Source organism: Bos javanicus, chromosome X (genome assembly GCF_032452875.1).
Source record: "Bos javanicus breed banteng chromosome X, ARS-OSU_banteng_1.0, whole genome shotgun sequence".
Taxonomy (NCBI): Eukaryota; Metazoa; Chordata; class Mammalia; order Artiodactyla; family Bovidae; genus Bos; species Bos javanicus.
This window is the reverse complement of record NC_083897.1, coordinates 8,914,617-8,936,815: the sequence shown is the minus strand read 5'-3', so window position 1 is coordinate 8,936,815 and position 22,199 is coordinate 8,914,617. Positions and strand designations below refer to the sequence as shown.

The following is a 22,199-nucleotide window of genomic DNA, read 5'->3' as shown; positions in this document are numbered from 1 at the left end:
GTAAAGAATCTGCCTGCCATGCAGGAGAGCCAAGTTCAGTCCCTGGGTCAGGAGGGTCCCCTGGAGAAGGAAATGGCAACCCACTCCAGTATTCTTGCCTGGGAAATCCCATGAACAGAAGAGCCTGCTGGGCTACAGTCCATGGCGTTGCAAGAGTCAGGCATGACTTAGCAACTAAACCACCACCATCCTAATGAGTATGAGGCAATATCGCATTGTGGTTTTGATTTACATTTTCATGATGATTAGTGAGGATGAACATCTTTTTGTATGATTCTTGGACATTTGCATATATCCTTTGGATAAATGTCTTTTCAACTCCTTTGCCTATTTTAAAATAAGAATTTTTTTGTTGTTTTTGTTGAATCTTAGGAGTTCTTTACATATTCTGTATATTAACTCCTAATCAGATATATGACTTGAAAATATTTTCTCCCATTTCCGAGATTGCCTTTTCTTTCTGTGGGTTGTTTTCTTTGTTTCACAGAATGAACAACCATTTCATTTTTAGAATAAGTATGTTGTTCTGATACGTCTACTCAACGGACTCATGGATAAACAAACTTGTATGTTTAGGGCATTATGGGCTTGGTTTTTGTTTTACTCTTGTTTTTTACTTTTTTTAAAATTGAAGTATGGTTGCTGTACATATTACATAAGTTATAGGTATGTAATATAGGGATTCGCAATTTGTAAAGGTCATACTTCATTTATGATTATAATAAAAAATTGGCTATATTCCCCATATTGTACAATATATCCTTCTAGCCTATTTTATAACTGATAGTATGTACCTCTTAATCCCGTATCCCTATATTGCCCCTCCCCTCTTACCTCTCTTAACTGGTAACCACTAGTTTCTTCTTTGTATGTGTGAGTTTGTTTCTTTTTTGTTTTATTCACTAGCTTGTTGTATTTTTGAGATTGCACAAATAAGTGATATCATACAGTATCTGTCTTTCTCTGTGTGACTTACTGCACTTAGCATAATACTCTCCAAGGCCATCCATGTTGCTGCAAATAACAAAAATCTCCTTTTTAATGGCTGAGTAGTATTCCATCGTGTGTGTGTGTGTGTGTGTGTGTACATCTTCTTTATCCATTCATCTGTTGACGAACACTTAGTTTGCTTCTATATTTTGGTAATTGTAAATAATGTTACTATGAACATTGGGGTGCATACATCATTTTGGATTAGTGTTTTTTCTTTCTTTCTATATATACCCAGGGGTGGAGTTGCTGGGTCAGTGGTAGTTCTATTTTTACTTTTTTGAGACACCTCCAAACTTTCCCACAATGGTTGCGTGAATTTACATTCTCACTAACAGTGTACAAGGGCTCCCTTTTTCCTCTATGTCCTCACCACTGTTGGCTGTTTGTGTTATTTTTGATGATAGACATTATGGCAGGCGTGAGGTGATACCTCTTTGTGGTTTTGATTTGCATTTGCCTGATGATTAGCAAAGTTTAGCTTCTTTTCATATGCCTGTTGGACACCTGCATTTCCTTTTTGGAAAAATGTCTGTTCAGTTCTTCTGTCCATTTTCAAATCAGATTGTTTGTTTTTTTGATGTGGAGTTGTATGAGATGCTTGTATATGTTGGATATTAACACCTTATTGATCATATCATGTGCTCATTTTTTTTCCCCATTCAGGAGATTGTCTGAATCAGTAGGCTGTTTTGTTGATGGCTTCCTTTGCTGTGCAAAAGCTTTTAAGTTTAATTAGGTCCCATTTGTTTATTTTTGCTTTTATTTCCTTTGCTTTAGAAGACAGATATAAAACAATATTGCTGTGATTTATGTCAAAGAGTGTTCTGCCTAAGATTTCCTCTAGGAGTTTTACGGTTTCCGGTCTTACATTTAGATCTGTAATCCATTTTGAGTTTATTTTTGTATATAGTATTACAGAATGTTGTGTTTTGGTTTCTTGGTTTTGTTTTTAACATTTCCAGCTCTTTCAAATGAAAGTGCTACACAAATTACATTAGAATGGTTGTATTATAAACAATACAGTAACTTATGCATAACAAGTTACTAAAATCCTTAAAATATAAAATAATATTTAATTACTTTTTAAAAAGCAAAAGGCAGCTCTAATATCCCTAACATTTTTAGACTTTAGATTTTGTCATAGCCATTAAGCATTACACTATAGATATGCATAATACAGCCAAGCGTTAGAGCTATTTTACTGAGTGACATGTAGTCATACTATTTCTAGAATTGCTACTTGAACTACCCTAACTGAAGACACCCTCATAATTATCCATCGTTGTAGCTCTAAATCATACTTAGTAAAGGGAAAACTACTACCTGTGATTTGTAATTGAAGGAAATCTATTTTATTTTTAATAGCATGTATTTGAAAACTAATTTTGTACTCTCCACAAGTAGAAAGATGGTCATCATGAGTACCAGGTGTAAGAAGAATTTATTTTAGTGCCATAATATTTCATTCATAAATATGATTAGGTTTTACTGTATAGAAAGAAAAATACCATAAATAAATTGGTCAGTTGGTCTTTTTAAAGCAAGCCCATTAAACAATCTCTTCTGATATTTTTCAGGATCCACATGGGATAAAATGATATAAGGTAAAGACTGCTGATAAGGATCACATAAATTATATAGATACTTCTGAAATGAGGCTGTTTGCTCCTGACAAGTAAAAGGAAGCAAGTAATGATTTGTGCACAAGCATACTGAACTGAGTTAACAAATAAAGTAACCTATTACATACAATGAGTTGTTACATAGCTGATTCAGTCACAGCATTTTATCTTCATTGGTTGCAATGAATATGAATGGCAAGTGTGACAGAAGTACCGTTGATGTGACTTGCTTGGAATCCCAGAAGAGATGGCTGAGTGGCAGCTAATAGAGTTAGTTCAACACTATAGAATCAAGGCCTTGGACCAGGTTCTTTACTTCAATAGGCCTCATATTAGCCATGTCTAAAGTGGGAGCAATATATGATTTTAAAGCGATGTATTTTCTTGAAATAAGTTCAAATTTTTCATCTCCTCTGAAGACTTTCATGATCCCACATACTTTTTTTTTTTGGATTTTTATTTTTTTTTAATTTATTTATTTTAATTAGAGGCTAATTACTTTACAATATGTATTGTACTGGTTTTGCCATACATCAACATGAATCCACCATGGGTGTACACGTGTTCCCAATCCTAAACCCCCTCCCACCTCCCTCCCCATTATCCCACATTCTTAACAACAATTTTTTTCAAATAATTGAATTTTACAATGTATTGAGTTCAATTGCTCGGTCTTGTATGAGCAATTGTCATACACAAGTCATACATGACTCATACACAAATCATATACGACTCTTTGAGACCCCATGAATCACAGCACGCCAGGCCTCCCTGTCCATCACCAACTCCCAGAGTTTACTCAAACTCACGTCCATCGACTAGGTGATGCCATCCAGCCATCTCATCCTCTGTCATCCCCTTCTCCTGCCCCCAATCCTTCCCAGTATCAGAGTCTTTTCCAATGAGTCAACTCTTCACATGAGGTAGCCAAAGTACTGGAGTTTCAGCTTTAGCATCAGTCCATCCAGTGAACACCCAGGACTGATCTCCTTTAGGATGGACTGGTTGGATCTCCTTGCAGTCCAAGGGACTCTCAAGAGTCTTCTCCAACACGACAGTTGAAAAGAATCAATTCTTCGGCATTCAGCTTTCTTCACAGTCCAACTCTCACATCCATACATGACCACTGGAAAAACCATAGCCTTGACTAGACGGACCTTTGTTGGCAAAGTAATGTCTCTGCTTTTGAATATGCTATCTACATTGATCATAACTTTCCTTCCAAGGAGTAAGCATCTTTTAATTTCATGGCTGCAATCACTGTCTGCAGTGATTTTGGAGCCCCAAAAAATAAACTCTGCCACTGTTTCCACTGTTTCCCCATCTATTTGCCATGCAGTGATGGGACCAGAGGCCATGATCTTAGTTTTCTGAATGTGGAGCTTTAGGCCAACTTTTTCACTCTCCTCTTTCGCTTTCATCAAGAGGCTCTTTAGTTCCTCTTCACTTTCTGCCATAAGGGTGGCGTCATCTGCATATCTGAGGTTATTGATATTTCTCCCGGCAATCTTGATTCCAGCTTGTGCTTCTTCCAGTCCAGCATTTCTCATGATGTACTCTGCATATAAGTTAAATAAGCAGGGAGACAATATACAGCCTTGACATACTCCTTTTCCTATTTGGAACCAGTATGTTGTTCCATGTCCAGTTCTAACTGTTGCTTCCTGACCTGCATACAGATTTTTCCAGAGGCAGATCAGGTGGTCTGGTATTCCCATCTCTTTCAGAATTTTCCATAGTTTATTTTGATCCACACAGTCAAAGGCTTTGGCATAGTCAATAAAGCAGAAATAGATGTTTTTTCTGGAATGCTCTTGCTTTTTCCATGATCCAGCAGATGTTGGCAATTTGATCTCTGGTTCCTCTGCATTTTCTAAAACCAGCTTGAACATCTGGAAGTTCATGGTTCACGTATTGCTGAAGCCTGGATTGGAGAATTTTGAGCATTACTTTACTAGCATGTGAGATGAGTACAATTGTGTGGTAGTTTGGGCATTCATTGGCCTTGCCTTTCTTTGGGATTGGAATGAAAACTGACCTTTTCCTGTCCCGTGGCCACTGCTGAGTTTTCCAAATTTGCTGGCATATTGAGTGCAGCACTTTCACAGCATCATCTTTCAGGATTTGAAATAGCTCAGCTGGAATTCCATCACCTCCACTAGCTTTGTTCATAGTGATGCTTCCTAAGGCCAACTTGACTTTGCATTCCAGGATGTCTGGCTCTAGGTGAGTGATCACACCATCGTGATTATCTTGGTCGTGAAGATCTTTTTTGTACAGTTCTTCTGTGTATTCTTGCCACCTCTTCTTAATATCTTCCGCTTCTGTTAGATCCCTACCATTTCTGTGCTTTATCGAGCCCATCTTTGCATGAAATGTTCCCTTGATATCTCTAATTTTCTTGAAGAGATCTCTAGTCTTTCCCATTCTGTTGTTTTCCTCTCTTTCTTTGCACTGATCACTGAGGAAGGCTTTCTTATCTCTCCTTGCTATTCTTTGGAAATCTGCATTCAGATGCTTATATCTTTCCTTTTCTCCTTTACTTATCACTTCTCTTCTTTTCACAGCTATGTGTAAGGCCTCCCCAGACAGCCATTTTGCTTTTTTGCATTTCTTTTCCATGGGGATGATCTTGATCCCTGTCGCCTGTGCAATGTCATGAACCTCTTTCCATAGTTCATCAGGCACTCTATCTATCAGATCTAGTCCCTTAAATATATTTCTCACTTCCACTGTATAATCATAAGGGATTTGATTTAGGTCATACCTAAATGGTCTAGTGGTTTTCCCTACTTTCTTCAATTTAAGTCTGAATTTCGCAATAAGGAGTTCATGATCTGAGCCACAGTCAGTTCCCGGTCTTGTTTTTGCTGACTGTATAGAGCTTCTCTGTCTTTGGCTGCAAAGAATATAATCCATCTGATTTCAGTGTTGACCATCTGGTGTTATCCATGTGTAGAGTCTTCTCTTGTGTTGTCGGAAGAGGGTCTTTGCTCTGACGAGTGTGTTCTCTTGGCAAAACTCTATTAGACTTTGCTCTGCTTCATTCTGTACTCCAAGGTCAAATTTGCCTGTTATTCCAGGTGTTTCTTAGGTGTGAATGATAAGATACAATAATTGAGTATCTAGAACCAAAAATAATAACCCTACGAAGCAGTACATGAAGCTGAGGGCGACTCCACAGTGAATCTGTATACATTAATGTGTTTTTGTGGCATCAGTATAATTGATTAAAGTTCTCTAAGTCAGTTATTTCCTTTGGATTATATAAATTCCCTCACTTGATACAGTCTCCCCTCCCCCGAACCCCCCCCAATTTTCCACATGTTTTCATGGCGTATCCACAACCATAGGGGCTTCCCTGGTGGCTCAGACTGTAAAGAACCTGCCTGCAGTGCAGGAGATCTGAGTTCCATTCCTGGGTTGGGAAGATCCCCTGGAGGAGAGCATGGCAACCCACTCAGTATTCTTGCCTGGATAATCACCATGGACAGAGGAACCTGGTGGGCTGCAGTCCATGGGGTGCTGCTGCTGCTGCTAAATCACTTCAGTCGTGTCCAACTCTGTGCGACCCCATAGACGACAGCCCACCAGGCTCTGCCGTCCCTGGGATTCTCCAGGCAAGAACACTGGAGTGGGTTGCCATTTCCTTCTCCAACGCAAGAAAGTGAAAGTGAAGTCTCTCTGCCATGTCTGACTCTTCGTGACCCCATGGACTGCAGCATACCAGGCTCCTCCATCCATGGGATTTTCCAGGCAAGAGTACTAGGCTGGGTTGCCATTGCCTTCTCCGAGTCCATAGGGTGACAAAGAATCAAGCACTACTGAGCAACTAAGCACGCGCACACACCACAGCCGTAGTCTGTGACAACCAGACACTGATAAATGATTACAGTCAGAAGCCTATAAAAGGTCTCGGTATGCAAGTAGTCATGCTTCTCCCCATCTTGAGAAAGGGGGTGAGTTTTTCTTTCCCTCTTAGTTCATAGGTACATATTTTAGGAACAGTAGCAACTAATGTGAATACAGGTAGGCTTTCACTCAATTCTGTTAAAGAAAATAATTTTCCTAATCTAAATTCATAATGATAATATTTACAATAATTATTTTGGTAGCTAACATTAACTGAGAACCAGTCACTGTGCTAAGTACTTGGTATACAATCCTGGTCTGACTTCCATGCTTTTTACATATACTAGGGACTATCATTAATATCATTAATATGGGGGATTCTCCAGTGGCTCAGTGGTAGAGAATCTGCCTGCAATGCAGGAGCCACGGGTTTGATCCCTGGGTCGGGAAGATCCCCTGGAAGAGGGCATAGCAACCCACTCCAGTATTCTTGCCTGGAGAATCCCCATGGACAGAAGGGCTTGGCAGGCTACAGTCCATGGGGTCACAAAGATTCAGACATGACCAAAGCGACTTAGCACATACAAATCATTAAGATGCAATGCTTTAATAAATATATATATGTATGTAAGGTAAGTCATCTACACCAAATTAGGTTACAAAATTGATCAAATATCATTAACTTATAATGTGAATGTTGGTCTTAGTGCCCATACAACAAAGTTCCTGTGTATGTATTTACTCTGAAAGCTATACCTATGGGGACCTCATGTTTCTAAGAAGCAGTTGCACTTTGTTGATATTTTCATATATACTATTTTTAAATGTCTCTGAATATTCCTGACACTTTAACCAACTATCTATAGTTCCTTCCCTCATGAGGTTTTATGTACTTTGAGGGACTTCACTGAAAGGCAGTTTTCTTTGCAGCATGGCCCAGTGAATAAAGCATCAGATAATATTTGTGAAGGACTTTGAGAGATGCAGATGAAAGGTGCTTCCTAAATACAAAGCGCTAATGTGGTATTCACGAAAATGGTTTTTCTTCACATCCTTTGCTCTAATGTTAAAGTCCCGAGGTATTATTGCAATAGGTACTTTAGAAAGCATGTATTTCCCAAATCATTTAGAAATAGAGTTTGTTATCTGAAGTAGAAAAGGACTGAGAGCATAATAAGAAAGCTAATCAATAGAGAGTGTTTGGTGTGGCTTGGAGGAAGAGGAAAGGATAGGAGTCAACTATTCTCATATTGACTCATGATTTCAATAATAGCTTCTCAGAACTATTGAGAAGAAAATAAGAAGCCTGTAAAGATTCTAAAATGTTTTTTCATTATAATGGAGAAGTTTTAAATAATCAAAAAGTTTAGAATCAGATTTTTTCTTAGGTTATGTACTAGCTGGTGCTTGAATTTTATAGACTTTGTTGGATTCGATAATTGATCATTTGTTTAATAATATTATTTAGTGGTTACTATGTTCCAGGTACTCTGTTTTATACCTGTGACCTCATTTAATTTTCACAAAAACAGTAAGAGATTTTCATTAAGATCCCTATTTTACAGATAAAGAAATAGAGGCTTGAAACGGTCTGATTGTTCAACATCAAACATTGAGGAAACAGCAGAACTATGATTTAAACTCAGATTGATCTGATCCTAATATTGTAACTTAACCACCATGTCATTGGAAATGTCAGGATGTACTTATAAATTTAAACAAGTTATGTACAGATTCAGTTCTCTAAATAACTAGATAAGTAATAGAGCAAGTACTCTATCCTTGTTTCTCCTTACTGAAAATAAGTAAATGAAACCAAAACACACCCTCCCCTTTGTTTCCTGCTTCTGAATGAAAGGTATTCCATAGCTAATTAGGTTTAATTCTTTCTCTATCATTTATTTTGAACATTATAAGCAGTAATAACATATTAGTAAGATATGAGCCCTATTTTCAGTTCAGTTGAGTTCAGTTGCTCAGTCGTGTCCGACTCTTCACAACCCCATGAATCGCAGCACGCCAGATCTCCCTGTCCATTACCAACTCCCGGAGTTCACTCAGACTCACGTCCATCGAGTCAATGATGCCATCCAGCCATCTCATCCTGTCATCCCCTTCTCCTCCTGCCCCCAATCCCTCCCAGCAACAGAGTCTTTTCTAATGAGTCAACTCTTCACATGAGGTGACCAAATATTAGAGTTTCAGCTTTAGCATCATTCCTTCCAAAGAAATCCCAGGGCTGATCTCCTTCAGAATGGACTGGTTGGATCTCCTTGCAGTCCAAAGGACTCAAGAGTCTTCTCCAACACCACAGTTCAAAAGCATCAATTCTTTGGCGCTCAGCCTTCTTCATAGTCCAACTCTCACATCCATACATGACCACTGGAAAAACCATAGCCTTGACTAGACGGACCTTTTTTGGCAAAGTAATGTCTCTGCTTTTTAATATGCTATCTAGGTTGGTCATAATTTTCCTTCCAAGGAGTAAGCGTCTTTTAATTTCATGGCTGCAGTCACCATCTGCAGTGATTTTGGAGCCCAGAAAAATAAAGTCTAACACTGTTTCCACTGTTTCCCCATCTATTTCCCATGAAGTGATGGGACTGATGCCATGATCTTCGTTTTCTGAATGCTGAGCTTTAAGCCATCTTTTTCACTCTGCACTTTTACCTTCATCAAGAGGCTTTTTCGTTCCTATTCACTTTCTGCCATAAGGGTGGTGTCATCTGCATATCTGAGGTTATTGATATTTCTCCCGGCAATCTTGATTCCAGCTTGTGCTTCTTCCAGTCCAGCGTTTCTCATGATGTACTCTGCATAGAAGTTAAATAAGCAGGGTGACAATATACAGCCTTGACGTACTCCTTTTCCTATTTGGAACCAGTCTGTTGTTCCATGTTCAATTCTAACTGTTGCTTCCTGACCTGCATACAGATTTCTCAAGAGGCAGGTCAGGTGGTCTGGTATGCCCATCTCTTTCAGAATTTTCCACAGTTTATTGTGATCCACACAGTCAAAGGCTTTGGCATAGTCAATAAAGCAGAAATAGATGTTTTTCTGGAACTCTCTTGCTTTTTTGATGATCCAGCGGATGTTGGCAATTTGATCTCTGGTTCCTCTGCCTTTTCTAAAACCAGCTTGAACATCTGGAAGTTCACGGTTCACGTATTGCTGAAGCCTGGCTTGGAGAATTTTGAGCATTACTTTACTAGCGTGTGAGATGGGTGCAGTTGTGCAGTAGTTTGAGCATTCTTTGGCTTTGCCTTTCTTTGGGATTGGAATGAAAACGGACCTTTCCCAGTCCTGTGGCCACTGCTGAGTTTTCCAAATTTGCTGGCATATTGAGTGCAGCACTTTCACAGCATCATCTTTCAGGATTTGAAATAGCTCAACTCGAATTCCATCACCTCCACTAGCTTTGTTCATAGTGATGCTTTCTAAGGCCCACTTGACTTCACATTCCAGGATGTCTGGCTCTAGGTCAGTGATCACACCATTGTGATTATCTGGGTCATGAAGATCTTTTTTGTACAGTTCTTCTGTGTATTCTTGCCACCTCTTCTTAATATCTTCTGCTTCTGTTAGATCCCTACCATTTCTGTCCTTTATCGAGCCCATCTTTGCATGAAATGTTCCCTTGATATCTCTAATTTTCTTGAAGAGATCTCTAGTCTTTCCCATTCTGTTGTTTTCCTCCATTTCTTTGCATTGATCGCTGAGGAAGGCTTTCTTATCTCTTCTTGCTATTCTTTGGAACTCTGCATACAGATGCTTATATCTTTCCTTTTCTCCTTTGTTTTTTGCTTCTCTTCTTTTCACAGCTATGTGTAAGGCCTCCCCAGACAGCCATTTTGCTTTTTTGCATTTCTTTTCCATGGAGATGGTCTTGATCCCTGTCTCCTATACAATGTCATGAACCTCTTTCCATAGTTCATCAGGCACTCTGTCTATCAGATCTAGGCCCTTAAATCTATTTCTCATTTACACTGTATAATCATAAGGGATTTGATTTAGGTCATACCTGAATGGTCTAGTGGTTTTCCCTACTTTCTTCAATTTAAGTCTGAATTTGGTAATAAGGAGCTCATGATCTGAGCCACAGTCAGCTCCCGGTCTTGTTTTTGCTGACTGTATAGAGCGTCTCCATCTTTGTCTGCAAAGAACATAATCAATCTGATTTCGGTGTGGACCATCTGGTGATGTCCATGTGTAGAGTCTTCTCTTGTGTTGTTGGAAGAGGGTGTTTGCTATGACCAGTGCATTCTCTTGGCAAAACTCTATTAGTCTTTGCCCTGCTTCATTCCGTATTCCAAGGCCAAATTTGCCTATTACTCCAGGTGTTTCTTGACTTCCTACTTTTGCATTCCAGTCCCCTATAATGAAAAGGACATCTCTTTTGGGTGTTAGTTCTAAAAGGTCTTGTAGGTCTTCATAGAACCGTTCAGCTTCTTCAGTGTTACTGGTTGGGGCATAGACTTGGATTAATTTGATATTGAATGGTATGCCTTGAAACGAACAGAGATCATTCTGTCGTTTTTGAGATTGCATCCAAGTACTGCATTATGGACTCTTTTGTTGACCATGATGGCTACTCCATTTCTTCTGAGGGATTCCTGCCCACAGTAGTAGATGTAATGGTCATCTGAGTTAAATTCACCCATTCTAGTCCAGTTGAGTTCACCGATTCCTAGAATGTCGACATTCACTCTTGCCATCTCCTGTTTGACCACTCCCAATTTGCCTTGATTCATGGACCTGACATTCCAGGTTCCTATGCAATATTGCTCTTTACAGCATTGGACCTCACTTCTATCACCAGTCACATCCACAACTGGGTATTGTTTTTGCTTTGGCTCCATCCCTTCATTCTTTCTGGAGTTATTTCTCCACTGATCTCCAGTAGCATATTGGGCACCTAGTGACCTGGGGAGTTCCTCTTTCAGTGTCCTATCATTTTGCCTTTTCATACTGTTCATGGGGTTCTCAAGGCCTACTTAAAAAAAAAATATTTCAATAGTGGTTCACACTTTACCTTTTATTTCTGTACCCTGACTTACAACTTAGTTTTTAGGATTACTACTAGAAGTCCCCGTGGTATCCTGTGGCCAGATTTTTCCATGGAAACCCTCTAAGGGAAATAAATGGGAATCACCTAGGACTTGTATCGTGCAGAGACAAGGGAAGATTTCCCTCGTGCTGCCGTGACAAGAATTTGAAGATCAGGGAGCTGGCTGGGCATTAACCCTCCATGAGATGACTTCCTGAGTAGCAGGATTATGCTTTACATAAGCTGTTTCCAAATGCTAATGAATTGGGAAGTACAAAAGACAACAGTGCTGTAATACTGAGTTCTTTCCTCCGTTAGACATCTCACTCTGGGCAGGCTACCAATCACCAAATCAAGACTTGCTTTCATGAAGTACAAGGGAGGCAAATGGAGCCATGTACACGTGCCTTGTGTTCAAATTTTATTTAATATCTTTTGTAGTGCTTATTTGCCGTTAGGTAGTAAACCAAAGGAAAAGCAAACTTGAATCAAATCCAGGTTGTCATCACCGCCACTGCTGCCGCCAAGTCGCTTCGGGCGTGTCTGACTCTGTGCGACCCCATGGACTGCAGCCCACCAGGCTCCCCCGTCCCTGGGATTCTCCAGGCAAGAACACTGGAGTGGGTTGCCATTTCCTTCTCCAGTGCATGAAAATGGAAAGTGAAAGTGAAGTCACTCAGTCGTGTCCGACTCTTAGCAACCCCATGGACTGCAGCCTACCAGGCTCCTCCATCATGGGATTTTCCAGGCAACAGTACTGGAGTGGGGTGCCATTGCCTTCTCCCGGTTGTCATCACACCCTGCCATAAACCCAGATCACACTCTGCAGTTTGGTCTGGTACAGACCCCCGTACCCCTCCATATTAATACACAGGAAAGAGCTTTTGTGCACCCATTCACTGATTTCAAACACTAACAAGAGGTTTCTTTGAGAACTGCTTCACATAAGCAATGTGTTTATGTGTGTTTAATCCTCTGTCCCTCTCAGCATCTCATCTATCATACATGTATGTTTCCCCTGTGTACCATTTGAAGAAATTGATTTAAATGACCTTAACTAAGAATTAAGTTAATTAGGATACTTTATGGAAACACTGATCAATCACTACCTAGGAAATATTTTCTTAATTTCTCAGATTACCATTTATATTTCTTTGTTACTGCAGTTTCAAATATTCATAGTTTCCTCAACACATGTTCTCACTTTTCCTTCTGTTTCTGTACACTGACACCCTTCCTCTCGAGACAAGATAATTTTTTAGTTTTCCTAAGGCACCTATACATTAAATCTCAGTGGGTGAGAGTTGGGAGAAACCTGTCTGAATTCACTGGATGTTCATTCGACTCTAACATTATATTAGTAGATTCCACTAATTTGCGTATTTTGATGGACATTTTGCTTGATCCACTAGTAGACACATCTGTATCAATATATCACTATATTTCCTAATTGAGCTGCCTTCTCATGACTTCATTAGCCATCTTCCAGTTAATGAAGTCTCAAGTGCATTCTATATGTAATTTGAGGATGCATGTGAAAAGACATCATTACAAAAGAATTTTTCAGATAACTTTCTTGTATTCTGGGTGATGTTCATCTAGAATGTTGCATTTTGTTTGGGGAACCATAAAGGCCTAGTTAAATTGGAGGGAGTCCAGAGAGATAAGCAGTAATGTAATTGAGGGAATGAATCAGAGTTTGAAGGGAAAAATAAAATGAGTTAAGTATGCATAACTTAGCATAAGCAAAGTTTATAAGGCAGGCTTAGTAATAGGTCTTAATGTCGGCACCTCTCCAAGAAATAACTCTATTTAACATCTCAGTAAAATAACATGCTGAAAAACAAGAAAATGAAAATTTGTAATAATGAGTGAGTTAATCAATGAACATTTCAGAACACTTCAGGCAGAAACTTTCCGAGACAGGCTGTGCCCACACAATGCCAAAACAGCTGGTAGGAATGTGAAGAATTCAATCAAATAAGGTATTCGTCATCATCAAACAGTCTCCCACCAGAGTGACTATAATTGGTTTTTAAAAAATACACTTAATTGAATTTAAAATTTTGATTTTGTTCAAATTAATTAAATTTTCAAACAAACAAAATTATAAAGTATTGAATAAAATTTTGAGCTAAGTGTGTGGGAGCTATAAAGATGATTCAGACCCCAGCTCTTGATATATGACAAGTAGATACATCACTTGAATACCAGAGAGAAGTAAAAGTTACTCTCTCCTTCCTCGCAGAACTCTCTCTTCCTAGCTCATACCTCTCTGGGAGAGTCCCTCAGTAACCCAAAATCTATCAGGCAGAAAGGTTGCTGGAAGATACTGGTGTTCTGCCATCCTCCATCAAGATCACAGTTCTTTTTTTTGGCTGCAGCATATCTGAACAATGTACGTGTGTCAGACACTCCTGTGAGAATGTGAAGATTTTCCCCCAATTTCCCCCCCCCCTTATTTTCTTTTTTGGGGGTGTGAATAACCAAATTTTCTTCATGTCCATGGTATGCATAGAATCATTCAGCAAGCATGAGAATATGGAAATTGTTTCTGAGATCAGAGTTGTACCCAATTCCTAGCACTAGCTATAGCTCCACCCCTTTACTCCAGGAAAGCACATCCAAGGGTAACTCAGAGTGGCACTGTTAGAGGTATCACCTTTTCATCCACCATTTTTAAAATAAATTGTCTGTGAACTTTAGTCCTCTATTGTAGTAACAAGTGACAGCAAAACTTTGGTTTGTTTGGGTCCTCTAGCTGAGAACTGCTGAGTTAGAGCAAAGATGAAAACGAGGGAGAATCATCTGGGTCATGTGAATACAGCCATAACGGTGCTGTCTCTTCCCACTGTCCCTGGTGGACACTACACATGTTTTCAATCTCCCAGTATAGATGTTGGAACCCCTTTTCACCACTTCACTTGGTATCCATGGGTTTCTCTTATTCCTGGGAGAGTACCTACAGGGTATGGACGAGGTTTCTCACCAAATAGCCAGACAATGATGATTATATAATGGTTAATGTAAGATTGTTGTTCAGTTGCTGAGTCATGTCCGACGCTTTGCGACCCCATGGGCTGCAGCACACCAGGCTTCCCTGTCCTTCACTATCTCTTCAAGGTATTAATTTTTAATAACAAGTACTTTTTCTTCATTCTTTTTGTTGAAAAGTTTGGGATGGAGGTGCTAAAACCTTCCCCAGTCTTCCCTAGTTCTCCATGTTTTCTTTTTATCCTCTAGGGATTTTTCTTTTTGTTTTTTACTACTCAATATAGTTTGCCCTCATTATTTAACATATGGTGGTTTGAAAAATATTTTTCTTAGAGCTTTTAGACACAGTCATAATGTTTTCTTGATTTGTGCTTCAAACATTCAGAATTCCATTTTCATAAATAACATTAGAAAGATTTTTATCTGTTGCTTTTTGAACAAATATAGGGTGACCATTTCTAATAGTCTAATAAAAAAGTGAAGCTCTGAAAATGAAAACTTTGTAAAATTCCACAATATCTGTTATTAGCCAATTTATTAAAGGATTCACTGTCAATTAATTCATAACCCTCCATTACCTACTTGCAAATAAATAATGAACTTGGGGACTGAAAATAATTGAAATACCTACATAGGACTTTAGTTGAGTATAAAGTAAATGTGAACTTTTAAGGATCATTACTTTTTATATTTTCTTTTTGATATACTTCACTGCCTAATAATGGAAGCCACAGCATCACTGTCAGCATAAGATAAAACAGGGCAATTATCTATTTCATGTTTCATGGTACATAATGGATAACAGAGTTTCCTTCAAGACCATAGTGAAAAAGGCTTTGGCCAACCACTAAATTTAATTTGAATTGTTAATACCATATATTAATATTTAGAATCTGACATTTAAAAGTCCAAATTTTGTCACAAAGTAGAGCTCTTTACCATTCTGCATAGAAAAATAAACAGGTAATAAATGTATTGGCTTCATTTTTCTTTTGTTCTTTTTAACATCATCAAGCTACTCTGAAAATATAAGTGAAGATGTATCCTCCTTGTATTCTCACAACCAAGAAAATTAGTTTATACATTTACATGAATCATTTAACCAAAATAGCATTAGCCACAGTCCTCTCTTTCTTTCTATTATTTTCTTGGTTGTAAAGTCCTAGTTTATCTTAATCTTTGTCAGAGAGTTGATTGAGTTAACAAACCAGGTACTGTCGGTAGGAATATTGACTGTTATGCCTGAGATTGGCTAATTGCACTATGTGAAGCCAATACAGTGCATGGCACAGTTGGATTCCCCCAATAATAGAGACAGGGAGAAATGGATTGGAAGAGGGCTGCCTTGTGTATATCTCTTTGTTTCGCTTGTACAACTGATTGGAGAGCAGGAAACGAAGTTAATGAGACCTAGATTTTCAGGAGGTAGACCAGCACAGCCTTTAAAGATATGCATCAGCTTATGGAGAGACTGAAGTGTAAATAGGAGTTTCAGCACAAACATGTCAAAGGATTGTAGGTGCTCCAGTGTTCAGCTTTATTTCTAGTGGTTGTAACAAAGATCAATCTAACTGACAAAAATTAATGAAGCATATCTCTTACTTGCTGGCTTACTGAGAGGACCGTTTAAAGTCCTCAAAGGGATGGACTTTACAATCATACATAACATTGCAGGGCTCAGGAGCCATGCAGAGGGAAGAAATCCAGCACCAGGTTGAAACCATGTCAGCCTGATGGTATTATAATTTATTATTGTTAGCCTTCCCCAGGCCTCTGTGACTCTTCTCCCACAGTCATCTGCTGTCATTGTGAGTTCTCCTCTCTGTTTCTCTCTCCTTCTGCCTCGTTCTGTTGTTCTCTATGTCTCACTCATTCACATGCCCATGTGTGTGCTCAGTTGCTCAGTCGTGTCCAACTCTTTGTGACCCATGGAATATAGCATGCCAGGTCCTCTTCCCATGGGATTCTCTGGGCAAGAATACTGGAGTGGGTTGCCATGCCCTCCTCCAGGGGATCTTCCTGACCCAAGGACTGAACTCGCATCTCTTATATCTTCTGCATTTGCGGCAAGTTCTTTACCACTAGCACCACGTGGGAAGCCCTCACATGCCCACACACACACACACACACACATCTATTAAACATTAGCTATGTAATAGACTTTATTTCTGTTCTCAATCTAATGGTTTATTTAACTAATGAATCTGCTTTTATTAAAGACTGTTAGTATATCAATATTAAAGCAGTATTATTTGAGCCAGAAGAATGATAAGGTATACCTGTTTATTCCATTTTCTTCAGAAAACCAATTTTATTACCTCCATATTCTTTGAGCCTATAATAATAATTATAAGGTTAAGAACAGAAATGTCTACAGCCAGATACACTTAGGACTAATTTGATGATCACTGAACACTATCAAGTTAATGGATATTAGCCATAACATGCAAATGTATAACTGCCTCCTCACTGGTTGTGAAGGCTACTTGTGACAAGTACTCTAAAGTAGTAATATCCATTGAGAATTAGTGTGCGAAGTCGCTTCAGTCCTGTCCAACTCTGTGCGACCCTATGGACTGTAGCCTGCAAGGCTCCTCTGTCCATGGGATTCTCTAGGCAAGAGTACTGGAGTGGATTGCCATGCCCTTCTTCAGGGGATCTTCCAAACCCAGGGATTGAACCTGTGTCTCTTACATCTCCTGCATTGGCAGGCAAAATTAGTAGGAATAGTTAATATTACTAATAAACCTCTCTTGTTTTTATTAAATCTGTTTCTTTTTATTCCCTCTCCTTCCTAGGACAGAGAATAGCTCAGAAAACCAATCCCAGAAACCAAAGCCTTATAATTTGCCTCAAGAGACTTGACATAAGTAGTTATGGCAATAACCCTTGGTGCCCTGATGTTCTTTGCTCATGTAGATTACTAAGGCCGTCAGAAGCATTAATTAATTTTGCCTCATAAGAGTTCAGAGAGGTGCTTAAATAATAATACAGACTCAATGCTTTATCTAGAATCTTTGGGGTACACTTATTTTACAATTTAGAATTTTTAAGACTTTCTAAAGGCAATAGCATAAAGATACACTGTCTATTGTGCAACCCCTGAATTGGGATGTGGGCCAGCACCACTTAATAAAACACATCAGTATTTCCACAGCTAAAAGTAGGGGAATTCACTAAATGAAATGCAGAGAGACTGTAAATATCATCATATCAGTTCTGGTTAGGTTTTCCCACCAAATGAGTTAGGGAAAAAAAACCTCACATTTTCAGACATTTTTTGGATTCAGAATTGGAGCCAAAGCATCATGATGCTGTCCCCACTTTAGCCAAAGGGGTAATGAAACAGACTAAATGAGGAAGTACATACATGTTCTCTGACCTCCTGTGACCTTTCCCTTGAGTTATAGGAATATATGTGCCCCCCTTTGCAACATATACTGTATAGTAACTTTGGGACAAAACATATTTGAGGCTGTATTGTCATAGTGTCATTATAGAAAACTGATCAATTAGTTAAATACATAGACTTTGCAAAACAAGGCTTGTGTCTATTTTGGTCAAATTGTTTAAGGAAAAAAAATCTATTTGACTTTACCATATTAATGACAATATTTTTAACACCTACTGAAAGCTATTTTATCTGTACAGTCAGTTCTGCTACAATGCTTGTTTTGAAAACATTGATTTGTCCCCATGTTATTAGTACATTTGAGAACAATTTGAACGTAAGAGAAATTTCACATTTGCACATGTGCGATTCCATCTGTTAAAAATACTAGGTGCATGCAGGAGACCACATACAGCAGATACAGCCATGGACAAATATACAAAACATGCACATGCTTACATCTGAAACATCTACCGGCTACCTTAGCTCACCATGTGTGTTAGAAGCCTTGCCCACCCACATCTGGTGTTAGAACTCCCTGTCTGATTCAGATAGCCCTCCTTCCACCACTTCACAATAACTCATAAGCTGCGATCCTTCTGACACCCACTTTCACAAGCACCCTTCAGATATTGTGCCCAAACACCATTTTTCCCATAAGACCCTTACCCATGCATGATTCTGTGATAGTGCGGTGAATTTTCAAAATGCAGTCATCACCTTATAACTGAATGGACTGTATTTGTTAATGAAATGAAAGGGGTGAAACACCCTGATGGATATCTTGAGCAGTCCTCGCACAGTGTTTCTGGGAAGATATATTCTAATTTCTGGTGCAAAGTTTCTCTAACACATGATCCAGAAGGTTTATTTGCAGAAAAAGAGGGGGGAAAAAGTCTATGCATGACAACTTTTCTTCTCCCACTTACCTTTTGGTGACAGACAGCATTGCTTCTGAAGGCTTATACTTCTGTTAATAGCTCTGCCGTGCCTAAAATGCCTTGGATACAGAGTTTGGAGGAATCCCACCCCTACCCCTACCCGCCCCTGAGAGATTTTCTTTCCAAGTTATTTTAGGACCTTAAACCTGAAACTGGCTCCTATCCAAGAATATTATGTGAATTAGACCTTTCTATCTGAAAACTTAATTTACTCTCAGAAAGCTTTGTATGTCTGGATACCCACATTTGCATAATCGCTACTCCCCCCTCTCCCTTGCATGTCTCTTTCAGGCACAGAAACGTATGGTTGCCAGATACATTCGGAAGTGAGTGACTCTTAACCCCTTGGAATTGGTGTTCTAGAGCTCCTGACACTGAACCCTAATGCATTTTTTATTAATGTTTAATGTTGAGAAATCCCATTTCGTGGAGCCCAAGGATTAAATTACTTCATTTGGGAGGGAATGAGTGTATTCCCCACATCTTTTTCCTGAAGTGAAAAAAAGAATGAAGCTGAGATGATTTGTATTTCTTAAAGGCTTAAGGTCCGGATATATTCTACTCAGTCCAATATCGTGAAATACTTTAAAGATGGTATGAACAACTAGGGAAACCTCAGCATATTCAAAATGTAGGAACAACAGTACACAATAAAATAGATATAAATAAGAACATACGTATATATAGTCAAAATGTATGTTTTCAATACATATAAGCATATATAATAAAAATGACTATACAAAGCAGTTCTACCTGACGCAGAAATGACAGAATATGTTATAATAATAGCAGGATTGTACTTTTCAGTGAAGTAGAATTTTTTTATCATTTTTTTATGATTAAAAACGAGTCAGAAAGATTTTGGGGTTAAATCAACAATAAACAAGAGAGTTCTATCTGAACTGATATGAAACAGTTTTCTAAAAAAAAAAAAAAAGATTTTGGGGAAATCCAGCATGCATTAAATCCAGACGATAATGAGCGATCCTTTCTTTCAAGCAATTGTACTGAATAAAAACTTTCTTTCTTTGACCAACTGTATTGACAGAAACACCTACTCATTAGGCTAGCAGATCTCACACATGTTGCTTGGAAGTTGTTCTGAACACATGACCCAAAATTGATTCCTTTTCTTCTTCTACCTGCGGACTCCCACCTTTGGCTTCTCTTCGTTGCATCATTAAGTTCATGTATTCAGATGACAAATCTGTCCAGTGTGTCACTGCTGCCCTTTTCACATCCTGGAGGACATGATTTTAAGCTCCCTCTTCCAGGTATCATTGTCCTTCCCCATGGTTTTGGGAGAGATTTCACTGAGACTTCCAAGGAGGAAGCCTACTGCTCTGTGAACTAAGTAGATATCCAGTGGCTACATCAGAATGAAAGAGCCAAGGGCACATTTGGGGTGGTTCTGTAGGTCTCACAGACCATTGAAACACTCCTCTATCAATAAAAGTTTTCAGGGATCTTACTCTGTACTCACTGTGCTCAATGTTACCGTGGCATTCAAGAAAGGTAGAAAGTGATTTGCTCTAAGAAACGTGTGGCCTAACTGGGGACATAGGACAAAAACATGGAGTATTAAGAGACTGCTATAACATTGCAAACTCAGAGGCCAAATTTATGATAAAAATATTAAGTGCTGAAGTTCCAGAAGAGACTCATTTATTTTATAGAATAGTATAATGGAAAGAGTTCTAGGCTAGGAATCAACAGACACAGGCAGGCAAATTCATACAAGTTGAATGACTGAACAAATCACTTCACCTCTGAGACTTGGGTTCCTTGGCTGTAAAATGGAGAGGGAATGAGGGAGGGCTGAACTAGATGATTCCTATGGTCAATTCCAGCTCATCTTGGTTTTTTTGGCGGGGAGGGAGGGTGCCCATGGTGCATGGTTTGCAAAATCTTAGTTCCTCAACCAGGGATTGAACCCAGGTATTTAACAGTGAAAGGGCTGAGTCCTAATGAGTGGAACACAAAGGAATTCTCCAATCTTAAAGTTTTATACTCCTGTTACATTCAATAAAGTCACTGACATACTATGTCCAAGCACATGTTAAATGAATTAAATGTAATTACTAGGTAAAAGGATTATTGTCTGCATTTGACAAATGAGGGGGTAAAGTTCCCAAGTGGTAGAAGAACTCAAACCCCTGAATTCAGTGCCCTTTCCACTATACTATGCTGCACTTCATTACACCACTCTGCCTTCCTGTGTACACAAAGGAGATATCATCTACCACAGGAACAGTGCGTGCTAAGTCATTTCAGTAGTGTCCAACTCTTAGCGACCCTACGGACTGTGGCCTGCCAGGCTCCTCTGTCCATGGGATTCTGCAGGCAAGAATGCTGGAGTGGGTTCCATGCCCTCCTCCACGGGATCTTACCAACCCAGAGATGGAATTCACATCTCTTATGTATCCTGCATTCTTTACCACTAGTGCCACCTGGGAAGCCCAGAAGAAGCGAGCTGACATAGACGCAAATAACTGCAGGGTAGTGGTATGTCATAAGTGAAGAATTCAGAAAATGTGGAGGAATTGTTGTCTCTACATCTTAAGAAAGTGAAGAGAACTTGTATTACAGAGAGCTGCAGGAGAGTGAATGGAGCTTTGGCCAGAGTGAGGTGATGTGGGTTCTAATCTGAACCATGCCACTAACTTGCCAAGGGTCCCTGGACAAACAATTCTCTGGGTGTCAGTTTTCTCATCTACAAAATTAGAGAATCCCCAGGTGTTTTGGATCCCAGCATTCAATCCTTCATTGAGCCCCAAGGACGGAAAGCAGGCTTCTTGTTAAGGTCATGAGTATGAATCCAGAGGTTTAAAAAAAATTAATGGGATGTTAAGTACTTTTGATGATTTTTTTTTAGTGGATATGGGATTTGGACTGGGTCTAGAGTAAAGGGAGTGCTTTAGAAAATTCATGAAGCATTTTAGTTCCTTTTAAATATACAAGGGTAGCTGACTTTCTACAAGAATGCTTCATGTAAAATGAATGATCACCACTCCCTATCCAATATACAATTGGATACAATTCCCTATACACAATTCCCTATATACAATTCCGTTTTTCACATAGCAAGTTTATTTAAAGGGAGAACCACCTGTAGTAGAAAACACTGCTGAAAATTTGTCATGCTCTTGAGGCACTAGTATCATTTTAAAGGATGAAAATGATGCCAGTGTCTTCACAGTTCAAGTCTGAGGTGGAAGGATTGAAGAAAGTGATTTTTTCCCCACTCTGATCAACCACTGCAAAGTGAGTCTCAGCACAAACCAGCTGAGCCCTTTGCTAGACATGGAAAGCCTCTTGCATTTTTCTGCTTTTCAAGTCTCAGTCATTTGGGAGGTGGG

The 22,199-nt window shown here is 39.1% G+C and overlaps 1 protein-coding gene across 1 annotated transcript in view; it reads left to right on the top strand.

Moving 5' to 3' along the window:
• TENM1 (teneurin transmembrane protein 1) overlaps positions 1-22,199 on the top strand; it is a 911,501-nt gene that overhangs the window by 470,317 nt on the left and 418,985 nt on the right. The gene's annotated exons all lie outside the window — the stretch shown is intronic.